The sequence below is a fragment of the Aethina tumida genome, chromosome 3 (genome assembly GCF_024364675.1).
Source record: "Aethina tumida isolate Nest 87 chromosome 3, icAetTumi1.1, whole genome shotgun sequence".
In the NCBI taxonomy this organism is placed as follows: Eukaryota; Metazoa; Arthropoda; class Insecta; order Coleoptera; family Nitidulidae; genus Aethina; species Aethina tumida.
In genome coordinates, this window is record NC_065437.1 from 27,913,093 (window position 1) to 27,926,515 (window position 13,423).

Consider the following 13,423-nt stretch of genomic DNA (forward strand, 5'->3'; position numbering starts at 1 on the left):
GTCTTTTGGCATGGTCCGGCCTTTGTGTTGGCCAAGACATTACATTGAAGTGTGTTCGGATTATTATCATGCTGTAAGGTTCATCTTAAACTCATGGTATCTTGTGCAAATGAAAGCATATAATTCTCCTGAATGTCGCGATCCGCTATCCTGCCTATCTTAACCAGCATGCCAAACTCAGAAAAATATATACTAAATAGACACTTTGTATTATACCTTTTATTAATTGGTTTCCTCATCCATGAAATTCCATCAGATTTGAATAATTGAAAACGACTTTCATCGGAAAATAAAATTGTTTTCCACTGCCCGTCCGTCCAGTTCACAAGTTCTCTTGCAAAAAGTTGTGTAGCCGCTCTTTTTTTTGCAGAAATGGAAGAGACCAGTTTCTTTTTAATCTTTGATTCATGGTACTCACCGACGTGCTTTCGTTTATTTCTTGTTTTATGCATCCATGGCTGTGTTAGTATTGTGTTTTCTACCAGTTTTGGGAACTCCTTCCAGAGTATTCCTTTTGTTAAAATTGGAAATCATCCTCGAAATGATCGATTTGTTTAAATTTAAATCGATTGCAAAATTTATTAGTAAATAACTCGTTATCAAATAAACATAATAATCATAAATTAAGGATTAGGAATAGTAGAAATAGTGATGGGCGATTCCAAGATGTTGAAACAATCGAATGAACAACAATCTATACAAATTAACAATATAGTCATTGACTATTAGTCAATCATTGACTTGATTGAATAATCGAAATGTTCGGTTCAGCATAATCGAGTCGGACTGTTGACTCGGCCAATTGACTCGAATGCAAGAGAAAAGTGTTGAATATAATCGAGACATTCCAATAATCGAAGCAATCAACTAAAAAAACATCTCGGAATACATCTCCACATTAAGTTCATGCATCGGTGCTGGTACTAATACATTCAAGGGTACTGATATTACATAACTTGTTGCACAACAGCTTTTTGAGGAATAATATAACTCATAATAATTGTTTCTCCAATAATAGTTAAATAGGAATAATTGAAATTTTTAATAATTAATTAATATTCATTTTTATTTCATATAATATACAGATTTTTCAAGTCTACATTTATAATTGAATGATTTATACTATTCACTGGATATTTACTGGATATTTTTGTTTATATATTTTATATATATATATATATATATATATATATATATATTGGTAGTACCTACTGAGCATCATCTTCATGTATTGACGTATGTATTTTTTATTATTTTACAAATTACCCTAGTATTTAACAAAACAATAACACAATTGATATTTTTGTTTACGTTTTCAAGTTTGAACAGACATAAAATTATAATACATTTATGATTTGTTTACATTGCTTATGATTAAATATGGAAAATAAAATCATAGAACTTTTATGAAAGTATCTGAATCTGATCTTACTTTTATTAATGTCACTTGAGTTGTTACTCTAAGATAATTATAATTGTTAAAGTTACGTAACATTAAAAATCATTTTTAAAAAATACTTTAAATAATTTACAGAATTTCTAGTTTTCCTTGTGGGCCACTTTTCTAACACACAACGAAAAACCTTTCAAATACTTTATACATAATTATTAATTAATTTTATATTGTAAAGTATGTAATTAAATAAAAATCTTTTTTATGGCATATATACACATGTAAAGACTTTGCAATTAAAAAGGTATATGAATGCTTCAATTTAACAGAAAATAATCCGTTTTCAACCAACAACATAAGGAGTATTGGCACTGGCAGTGGTAGTGACATTAGTACTCAGAGTCGTACTGATACTGGGACTGGAGCTGATATTAGGAGTACTGGTGCTGACATTAGAAGGGGCAGTGATACCGAGAGTAGAATTGGCAGTCACATTAGATGGAGTACTGATACTAGAAGTGGAGCTTGGAACATACTGATAAGCGTCCTTGTGCCATTGCTGATGCATCAGACATACAAATCAAAATAACTGTTTGATTCTTATTATTTAAATAAGAAAAATATTAGGCGTGTCCATTCCTTTTGCACAAAAATCGAATGCGAACAGACATAATCAGTAAGAATTAATTAATATGCATTTTCACATTATAAAATATAATAACATTATGTTAATCATACAAGACCAGAAAACTATAAGGTGCTTGAATAAGTTCTCGCTGTTTTCTGTAATTGTCGTTTCCAGTAATATAAGTGGATGATATTTCTGAAACGAACGCATTTCCAGGAAATACTGTTCGTATTCTTGAACGCCACTGTGTTTCTGTTTGCCACAGTGTCAACCATATTTTGTTCTGAGTGCTTAAAGATGTCGAGTTTTGTGCCACGAAAAGAGTATTTGCGGGGAATTCTATTGCATTATTTTATACAGAAGAAATCAGCAGCTGAAGCACACCGAATTCTTGTTGAGACGTATGGGGAACATGCTCTGTCGGAAACGACTTGCAGAGACTGGTTTCGACGGTTCAAAAATGACGATTTTGATCTTCAAGATAAAGAACGTTCTGGCGCACCGAAAAAGTTTAAAGACGAAGAATTGGAGGCATTACTTGATGTAGACGCGTGTCAGACGCTAGCCGGCCTTGGAAAATCATTAGGAGTGGATGACTCAACAGTTTCCAAACGTTTGAAAGCATTAGGAATGATCCAGAAGGAAGGACATTGGGTGCCGTACGAGCTGAAGCCGAGAGACATCGAACGGAGGTGTCTCACGTGTGAACTGCTACTTGAACGTCAGAAGAGGAAAGGTTTTCTTCATCGTATCGTGACGGGCGATGAAAAGTGGATCCAGTATGATAACCCCAAGCGTAAGAGATCGTGGGGTAAGCCAAATATCCATGGTTCGAAGCTTCTCCTTTGCAATTGGTGGGATCAGCTGGGCGTTGTTTATTATGAGCTTCTCAAACCAAAGGAAACCGTCACGGGAGATCGCTATCGTCTGCAATTGATGCGTTTGAGCCGAGCCCTAAAGAAAAAACGGCCGCAATACGAGCAGCGACATGACAAGGTGATTTTGTTGCACGACAACGCTCGGCCACATGTCGCAAAGCCGGTGAAAACATACTTGGAAACCCTTAAATGGGAAGTTCTTCCCCACCCGCCATATTCACCGGACATAGCCCCTTCTGATTTTCATTTATTTCGTTCAATGGCACATGGCCTGGCTGAACAGCGCTTCCGTTCTTATGAAGATACGAAGATGTGGATAGATGCTTGGATAGCCGCAAAAGACGTTTCGTTTTTTCGACGAGGCATTCATTTGCTGCCAGAAAGATGGGAAAAAGTAGTGTCTTGTGATGGGCTGTACTTTGAGTGACGTGTTGTGCACCACATTGTGTAAATAAAGCATTGATTTTCACAAAAAAAAACAGCGAGAACTTATTCAAGCACCTTATATATTATAAAAAATTGTAAAAAATGTGTTTGTGATAAGTTTTGTTGAAATTTACAGTTAAAATAGAGTGATTTAAATATAATTTTGATCACTTTTTACTATAAAAATACATATGAGCCCAATCAGTTTATAAATTTGAATAATACTGGTTAATTATTTTATTACTTACTTTGGAAGTAGACATTTTGAGGTTTGGTTTTTATTTATAAGCATATTTGATTGTTGTATTGGTAGTACTGAGCATTGGCTTACATTTTTTCTTTATATAGCTGTTATATTTTATTTGGTAATGATAATGTTAAATCGGTGAAACCAAAATCTTTTTGAAAGATTCATTACGACAGGTTAAAGGGAATGATTTTAAACAGAATATATCGATGAACTACGACTATACAATTTTCATTAATTTTAATATCTTTATCCTTTACTTCAGTTGATCAGCTCTATAAGAAAAGCATTTAGTTCATTAAAGGTCCGTGGGGGGTATAAATTCCTTAAGCGTCACCCCATTATATCCCACACTTCTTCGATTCGGGAAAGGTCTGGAGCTCTGGGTGGCCAAGGCAGTAAATTCACATGGGAGGCTTCCAGGAAGTTTAATGTATTCCTGGCAATATGTGAACGGGCATTATCTTGAAAGTAAGGCTCTAAAACGTCAATCACATACCACTGGGACGTCATACTAATGAAAACTGAAGGTGACATGCTGCCATAAGCAATAGCACCCTATACCATTAAACCATCACGTATTTCTCCATGTCGTCGTCTTACTAATACATGGCTTTCGTACATACCCAAGCAAAAGCGTGATCATCCCGCCCCTGTCCTTGGCCAATAATCTAAGATGACGGTCTTGTGGCTCTGTAGTAGCTTTGGGTCTTCTGGAACCTCTTACTCTATCTCTTCTGACCTCTTTACTCCATGACTCCATGAAGAAAAAACAATAAAAAACAGACAATATTTTTTTCGATTCACTTCAAATTTTAATCATTTGTTATTTCAAGGTACCTACGTGTATACCTAATTTTAAGCAAATGTCTGAATGCGTTCTGGATGTTGTTTTGTTACAGTTAGTATAGTTGGCAAAAAAATTCTTCTTTACAAATATTTAAACAAAGTCCACAGGGGTTGAAGTAGATAGTGGCTTAAATCCTTTTAGCATATAATGTGTTGGAGGCTGTGTCATTCAACGAAAATATCTGACGTATTTGTTAAAATATTAAAATTAAGAATTGGACGGTTAATTCATTCAACATTTTATCAAAGTAATTTAAACTGGAAATACACATTAATTTAATATAAAATCCACTACTTCAGCGGCAGTTTTATGTTGACGCAATATCGTAATAAAAAAGTATTAAAAGTAAGATAGTTTTTGGAAACGAAGAAGCGACAATGTTCGGTACCTTCGTTTATATGAGTATTTGGAGTTATTTCACTGGTTAGAGGCATGGCTCAGTCTCAGTTCTCCAACGATTGAAACAATAGCTCGAAATTTAATATAAAACTGTTATTGTTTGTTTAATTTACAAAATTTCCCTTCTGTCTTTGTTTAAATATAAAATAGTAAATAGTTAATAAATATTTTAAAAGGATAACGACATAAAAAATGTATATAATATTAACATTATTCCAATAAAATTCTTTTTAAAGCGGCACTGCCTCACTTGCCTCATCTGAGTAAACGCCATTGTTAATATGTTAATAAATTTTACACATGTTACAAAAACACATAACAAAAAACTACCATCCAATTCATTAAACTGATAACATTATTTAACAAAAGGAAAACTGATATTGATACTAATCAGTGTATTGGTATTGATACTGTCATTACTTTTATTGAAAATTTATTTTATTAATGTAGACCGGATTTAAATTTAAAAACAGCCAACACTAAGATAAATAACTTAATATAGTAAATCATCAATCAAAAATACAATTATTTACAGGATTTCTAGTTTTCCTTGTAAGCCACTTCTCAAACATACGACGAAAATTGGTAACAGCAACGTTTATTTTATTATTTTTAAATACTTTGAACTGAATGATTAACTAATTTTATACGGTAATTTATGAAATTTAATGAAACTATTTTTTCTTAGTATAAATAATAAATAAATACAGACCATTTTATCTACCACTATCATATGAAGTTTTTATTGTACTAGATATTTTCGTGATTTCGTTTCATCTGTGCCTTTAAACCAATAAAGTAATATTATTTCTGCAGGTCATATTGAATTGGATCAAAGTTTTTAAGGCATGTATTTACATATATAGACATGTAAAAACTTTAAAATTAAGAACATATATGAATGCTGAATATTTTATTTAAACGTAACATATATTAACAATATAAACCATAAAATCATCAATTTAATAGAAAATAATCCGTTTTCAAATAAACATATTGAGAATAAATTAAGTTCGAACCACAATGGTACCAGAAGGGAAACTGATAGGTGGTACACTAAAAACGATGCTGTTGGTAGGAATGCTAGATGTAGTTATATTGCCAACAGTGTCATTAAGATTAGGTGATAGTGTCTGTGCCATTCCCATTGCACAGAAAACGGACAGGAACAGGCATATCTGAAATCATTGAGAATTAATTAATTAAAAAAAAAAACAATAAAACTATATTAAAAATATATATAAAATATTTGTGATAATTTTTGTTGAAATTTACATAAAATAATTATTATATTACTTACCTTGAAAATAGACATTTTGGGGGTTGGTTTTTTATGTAGTAGAAAGTATTTGATATATTTATTGTATTGGTAGTACTGAACATTAATGCATTTATTTTTCCTTATATAGCTGTTATATTTGAATTAATTAATATTCATGTTTTGACGTACATATTGTTTTTTTGTTATACAAATTAACTTTAGTATTTAACAAAACAATAAAACAAATAATATTTTTGTTTATTTCTTAAAATTTGAATTTTTGAAATGTTTGTTTTTCATCAATTATGATTAGATACGTATGCAAAATAAAATCATATGTAATTTTTATTTTCATTTTATTAATGTAGCACAAGTTCAAATTTAAAAACAATCATCTCAATTTTTACTCTAATTTAATTATAATTGTAGGTTATATGCACGTCTCTGCCTCAGTTGTCCTACTATTGAAACACTAGACCGATCTTAAAGCGTAAGCGCAAATGTTGTAGTAAAATAGGCGTATTCAAGAGTTGCTTAAGAAACGAATTGGCACGAAGAGGCAGATCTAAGTGCTTCTGGAGAACTACGCACAAAATATTCTTTGTAATTTAATATAAAACTGTTATTGTTTGTTTAATTTAGAACATATTATCCTTCTGTCTAAATATAAAATAAATATGTTGTATTTTAAAAGAATAACGACATAAAAAATGTATATAATATTAACATTATTCCAAGAAAATCATTTTCAATGGAGCGGCAATACCTCACTTGCCTTATCTGAGTAACCGCCATTGTTAATATTCATACAATAGACTTTAAATTTCCATTCTATGCGAGGAGTTTTTTTATATTCAGAGATTATTATGTACTTGATTGATTTAACATTTACTTAAAAACAAATCCTTACAATAAAAACTTTTTAACAGTATGTGTTTGTAATTAGTATTCCGAACAAAAGAAAAAGAACACCTTTAAGATGTAGGCAGTAGTACATGTACAAAATATGTCCATGTAGCAAAATATTGCAAGTGTTGATGACCAAAATCAGTAAAGTGATGACATTTATTGCTTTCCGTTTTATATAAAGATTAAATATAAAATCATCATAAAAACTAGAAAAGCTGCTTAGGAAATCGTGGATCGTTTCCTCAAATATGTTACAGCAAAATCCTTATAAAAATAACAAAATTTAAAGTAATAAATTTTACACCTGTTACAAAACACCATTCAAATCATCAAACTGATAGCATTATTTATCAAAGGGGGTACTGATATTGATACTAACCAGTGAATTGGTACTGATATTAGCAGTACTTTTACTGGAATTTCATTTTTATTAATGTAGACCAAGTTCAAATTTAAAAACAGCCAACACTAAGATAAATAACTTAATAGTGGAAATCATTTTAAAAAATACTATATAAAATAATTTACTGGACTTCTACTTTTCTTTATGAGCCACTTCTCAAACATACGACGAAAATTGGTGACAGCAATGTTTTATTTTATTATTTTCAAATACTTTGAACTGAATGATTAATTTTATTTTTGAAATTTAATAAAACTATTTTTTCCTAGTATAAATTAGAAAGTTATTTACAGACATATTGCATTACCATATTTTCGTGATTTCGTTTTATGCGTTTAAACCAATAAAGTAATATTATTTTTGCAGGTCATATTGAATTGGATCAAAGTTTTTAAGGCATGTATTTACATATGTAGATATGTAAAACATTGAAATTAAAAACATATATGAATGATTTATATTTTATTTAAGTGTAACAAATATTAACAAGATAAACTTTAAAATCAACAATTTAACAGAAAATGATCCGTTTTTAAATAAACATATTGAGAATAAATTAACCTACATTAACACTGCTACCGTTAGAAGAGATATTGACAGGAGGGGTAGTTGTAACGACAGGAGTGTTAGTTGTAACGGCAGGAGGGTTAGTTATATTGTTAGAAACAATAGAACTGCTTGGTGGCGTTAATGGTGGGTCACATTCCAAAGATGGGATTCCCAAAAAATTTATACTTAAATAAAACATTGCTGTCACCAATGTTTTATTTTATTATTTTCAAATTCTTTGAACTGAATGATTAATTTTATTTTTGAAATTTAATAAAACTATTTTTTCCTAGTATAAATTAGAAAGTTATTTACAGACATTGCATTACCATATTTTCGTGATTTCGATTTATGCCTTTAAACCAATAAAGTAATATTATTTCTGCAGGTCATATTGAATTGGATCAAAGTTTTTAAGGCATGTATTTACATATGTAGATATGTAAAAACCTTGAAATTAAAAACATATATGAATGCTTTATATTTTATTTGAACGTAACAAATATTAACAAGATAAACTTTAAAATCAACAATTTAATAGAAAATGATCCGTTTTTAAATAAAAATATTGAGAATAAATTAACCTACATTAACACTGCTACCGTTAGAAGAGATATTGACAGGAGGGGTAGTTGTAACGACAGGAGTGTTAGTTGTAACGGCAGGAGGGTTAGTTATATTGTTAGAAATACTAGAACTGCTTGGTGGCGTTAATGGTGGGTCACATTCCAAAGTTGAGATTCCCAAAATATTTATACTTATATTACAATTTTGCGCCATTGCCATTGCACAGAAAACGGACACGAACAGGCATATCTGAAATCATTAAAAATTAATTAATTAAAAAAAACAAGAAAACTATATTAAAAATATGGTATTTATGATAATTTTTATTGAAATTTACATAAATAGAGTGAATCGTTTATAAATTTTTATAATACTAATTAATTATTATATTACTTACCTGGAAAGTAGACATTTTGAGGGTTGGTTTTTTATGTAGTAGTAAGTATCTGATATATTTACTGTATTGGTAGTACTGAACATGTATTTATGTCTCCTCATATAGCTGTTATATTTGAATTAATATTCTTGCATTGAGGTACATATTGTTTTTTTGTTATACAAATTAATTTCAGTATTTAACAAAACAATAAAACAAATAATATTTTTGTTTTTTCTTAAAATTTGAATTATCAACATTATAACAAATTTTTGATATATTTGTTTTCAACATTTATGTTTAGATATGTATGCAAAATAAAATCATAGATAATTTTTATTTTCATTTTATTAATGTAGCACAATTTCAAATAATTATAATTGTAGAAATTAAAAAAATGCAATAAACAATTTACAGAATTTATAGTTTTCATTGTGAGTCACTTTTTAAACACATATTGAAAAACACATCCGATTCGTCAAGTTGATAGCATCATTTATTAGAGAGACTTCACCTCTCAGTGTTTTGCTAGATTTAGTTTGTAAAGTTTTATTTGAAAATACCGTTTTCTTGGTTTCAGATGGATATACTTGATGTCGCGAGTTTGTAATAAATTGGACACGTCGTGTGTGTGTTCATTAATCTAGTCTAGTATTACTTCCCTCTGTATTGTGTCATTTAATATAATGTTTCTAGTGGAACGTAATGAACGCCAGACGGTTGCGTTTTATGGACTGAAGGATTATAAGTGGGACGGGGTGGCGATTTATGGATTTAATTTTCCTGTTATCGATGAACACTATTTTACGGTAAAACGCAAAAATTGCGGGAGGAAAAAGTTTACCCTCGATATTTGTTTTATGGTGTTTTGAATTTTGACAAAACAAAATAAAAAAGTATGAGTATCCACTGTTTACCAATACGTTGTACGGAAAAACTGGACTATTCTGGAATAATTCCATACAGATACAAAGAAGAACTGCGGGTGTCATAAGTCATATTATGATTCTATTATTTGTTATAGTCAAATTGGTATAATCAATTGATTAACATTTTTATGGAAAAAAAAATAATCATAATACATTACACATACATTAAATTGAATCTCCCAAATATTAAATTCATTAAAAAATATTGAATATTAATTTCTTCATTCAGATCAAGTCGATCATAAATCTAAAATTCTGACTATTAATTTAAATCTCATTGTTAGTGCCAACAAAAGGTACTACCCAGTTACTTCTGTATCTGATATTCTGACATTTTTTCACATTTTAATCAATGATTTGGTTAATTTAATGAGTAAACATAGTTTAGAAATTTATTTAATATACACGGTATTTAGTTTTTTTGTTATTTGAAATATATCGATTTTGGTAAATTAGTACAACTGGTTAAATTATCGCTACAGCCTGCCGTTCCCTTACAACTCATTTAGCATTCCCATTTTCTTTTTAATTTTGGATAATTATCAATATGCAACAGCAATCTAGAAATTGTTTTAGTGGAAGGATGTTGGAGCTTCTGAAGAATAGCCGAAAGGTTTGGTGTATCTCATACATCCATTTCCCATATGTTACAACGGTACATAGAGACTGGTGACCATAATAGGAGACCAGATCAGGTAGAAATCGTGCTGCAACTTGCTCAAGATCATTTTTTGAGACTTTTAATTTTGAGACAACGGTTTGTGACAAAAGAAGTTTGAAATCTCAGTTGGAAAACGTAGAAGGGGTTGAAATACGTACTGAAATTATTCGACTACGACTTAGGAAAGATAATTTGCAACCATGTGTTTAAGAAGCTGATTGGGAACGAGTTCTGTTTATAGATGAATCTAGATAGTCACGTTCGTGTGTTTCGACGACCAAATAAAAAATATGCTCAATGTAATTACGTAAATACCATCCCATTTGGTTAGTGCATTATTATCGTGTTGGGAGTGATTTCATTAACAGCAGGTACCGACTTGGTGATGATAAATGATGGGATTTGGACAAGTTCAAATTTTTATTTTTTATAAACACCAAATTTTGTTAATTTTCAACAGTTTTAGAAAAACAGTACTTTTAAGTTTTTTGTAACAATTATAAATAAAAACCTATTTTTAAATAAATGTACAAATAGTGTATAAGTTTATTTTTTCCGTTTTCAGAAAATATTAACACACTATAAGCGGGTCGGGTAGAAATACCCGTCTCGGGAACTGTTGATTGTTAGCTGGTCGGGTAATTTTTACCTTCTTGAATGTACTTACTTTAAAAGCGGGGTGAGATAATTTTACTCTATTGGTTTACATACGGAACTGAAAGAATTATCTCTTATTTTTTGTTATAATTCAACAATTTAGTTTGGATCATTTTGCTACCCGCCTATAGTGTGTTAATAATAATCAATTATTATTGGTGTGATGCGTTAATTTCTTGGAACAGTTACAATTGTAAATTTCAGTTTCAAAAAAAGTCTGATAAACGTTTTAGTAGATTATCTAATCTACAAAGGCATTGACACTGATTTACATTATTAAGTGTGCGCGAACTTTACGGTTTACAAGCAGTCTGTGATTTACAGCCGGTCCTCCGTAGTAACTTCAGGAATAATCCGGGGGATCTGGCGGGACGAAGCGTGGCTGCCGCAAAGTAACTGTGCTCACGCTAATATTGCGATTTCAATTCGCGCAGATTGGAACACCTGCAATATTAGTTTCGGTGAATAATTAGGGCGATGTAATGGGAAACTTGAATATTTGCCCTGAAATATTAATGTTAATTCCTCACCGGTACGTTACAAACGTTGTGTGTAAACGAAATTCCGGTTTCTATTTAAAGTTGCAAATTATAATGTAGTTAATCTTCTCATCGTCTATGACATTATCCTAATTAGATTTTCATTATACATACATATCATACATAGCCAATCCTTGAAAGGCCGTGTAAATGTTTGAACATCTTGATTAAATTTATGATCACAATAAATAATCCACCTCATCCTATTTACACAAACTGCCAATATTAATGACAAAAACCAGTTTGAAACATATCGAGTAAGCCGCTTAGCGATCAAAGTGAAGAGACACCAGTGACGAAGTATGAAATTATCCCTTGCAAATATTTAACATGATGTACCGGATCAACCACCGCTATATATTAGTGTTACCCTTTTAGTGTTCGTGCGAATCTCCGCAGTACATTTTCCCGTGTGTACGGAAGGGTTTTTGTGCGGAAGCGCTTTCCGGATATCCCGAACCTTTTGTCGGGTCCCCGTGACCTGTGCGACTATTATTTATGATTTCACTTCTATTTATGTGTGTAAATTTGTGATTAACGGTTAAGCAGCATACGGAAAACATTTTGGTATCAGCATTTATAAAAACCACGGACGTTTTTAGCCCTTTATCGCAAGATCGGGAGTACGGAGCAAATCCGAAAGTTATGAGGAGCGGTCGTGGAGCCCGGGCAATATTCCAACTCCCCCCTGTACTTCCCCATTTTCCCTCTAGTGAATTTATTTAATTATGTTTGAACGGGATAATGGGAATAGCTTTCGAATTTATGAACGGCGAGTTTTAGAGTTTTACCTCGTTCAAATTGGGCACGGGATAATTTGTTAAGTTATTTAAGTAGCTTTCAACGTTTACTCTCAAATTTATAACATTTTGTTCCTGATTTATGTTATGTGTTTGTTCGGATATTAATTTCAAAACCGTTTTTATCGATTGATGCGAAAAGGAATCCGATTATTTATGTGTCGCGTTCATAAAACTGTTTATAATACGTGAGAATGAGCTCCAGTTTTATTTCGTGCATCTCATTAAAATGTTTTAATGATATTGTCTCCGCCATGAATATTCTTAATGGTTTTATGGACTGGGTTTTATTAAATTTGCCGTGTAACAACGCAAAATAAAAACCAACAAAGTAACAAAATAGTATTCCTGTTTATATACGAGCTAGCGTTATAAAATACCCCATAATGATTTCAACTGGATCAACGTTTTAGCGTCATTTATGGTGGAGTTGTAACACAATGTGCTCATTTGCATAAAACTCCCGTACGCGTTTTTATTAAAAATATACGCTGTATACGTAGTTACATTTTACCGCTTTGTGATACTTCGTGAGGCTCTCGTTAGTTTTTTGTACCGTGAAATTTGAAAATTTGTACTTTTTTAAACGCTAATTTAATACAGCAGAATAAATTATTTTTTTTTTTTGACAATTTAGTTTTAGCTGTTACACTACTTCATGTATTTATTAAAATGTATACGGAATTGCCATATTCAAAGTGTTTCTACCATAAAATAGGTAATCAAAATTTGGAATCTGATAGAACACGCTCAATAATGAAGATAATTTAAATAATTTTATATATATATATATATATATATATATATATATATATATATATGATAGATTAGCGACTGTTAATCTGTCTTTTTAGTTTGATTAAAACACTAAATTCACAATAATACGCTTTATTACAACAAACGTAGTTTAACCCTCGACATCTAAAGCTTGACTGCCTGGTTCTTTCTTAA

The 13,423-nt window shown here is 30.9% G+C and overlaps 1 protein-coding gene and 1 long non-coding RNA gene across 7 annotated transcripts in view; one reads left to right on the forward strand and one right to left on the reverse strand.

Annotated features, from left to right (window-relative positions):
• Positions 1-13,423, forward strand: part of LOC109596609 (syntaxin-binding protein 5) — a 214,868-nt gene that overhangs the window by 64,065 nt on the left and 137,380 nt on the right. The gene's annotated exons all lie outside the window — the stretch shown is intronic.
• LOC109603938 (uncharacterized) lies at positions 5,720-6,242 on the reverse strand. The gene is made up of 2 exons (XR_002191842.2): positions 6,122-6,242; positions 5,720-5,999 (listed from the first exon to the last, which is right to left on the reverse strand). It is a non-coding gene; the product is annotated as an uncharacterized LOC109603938 (long non-coding RNA).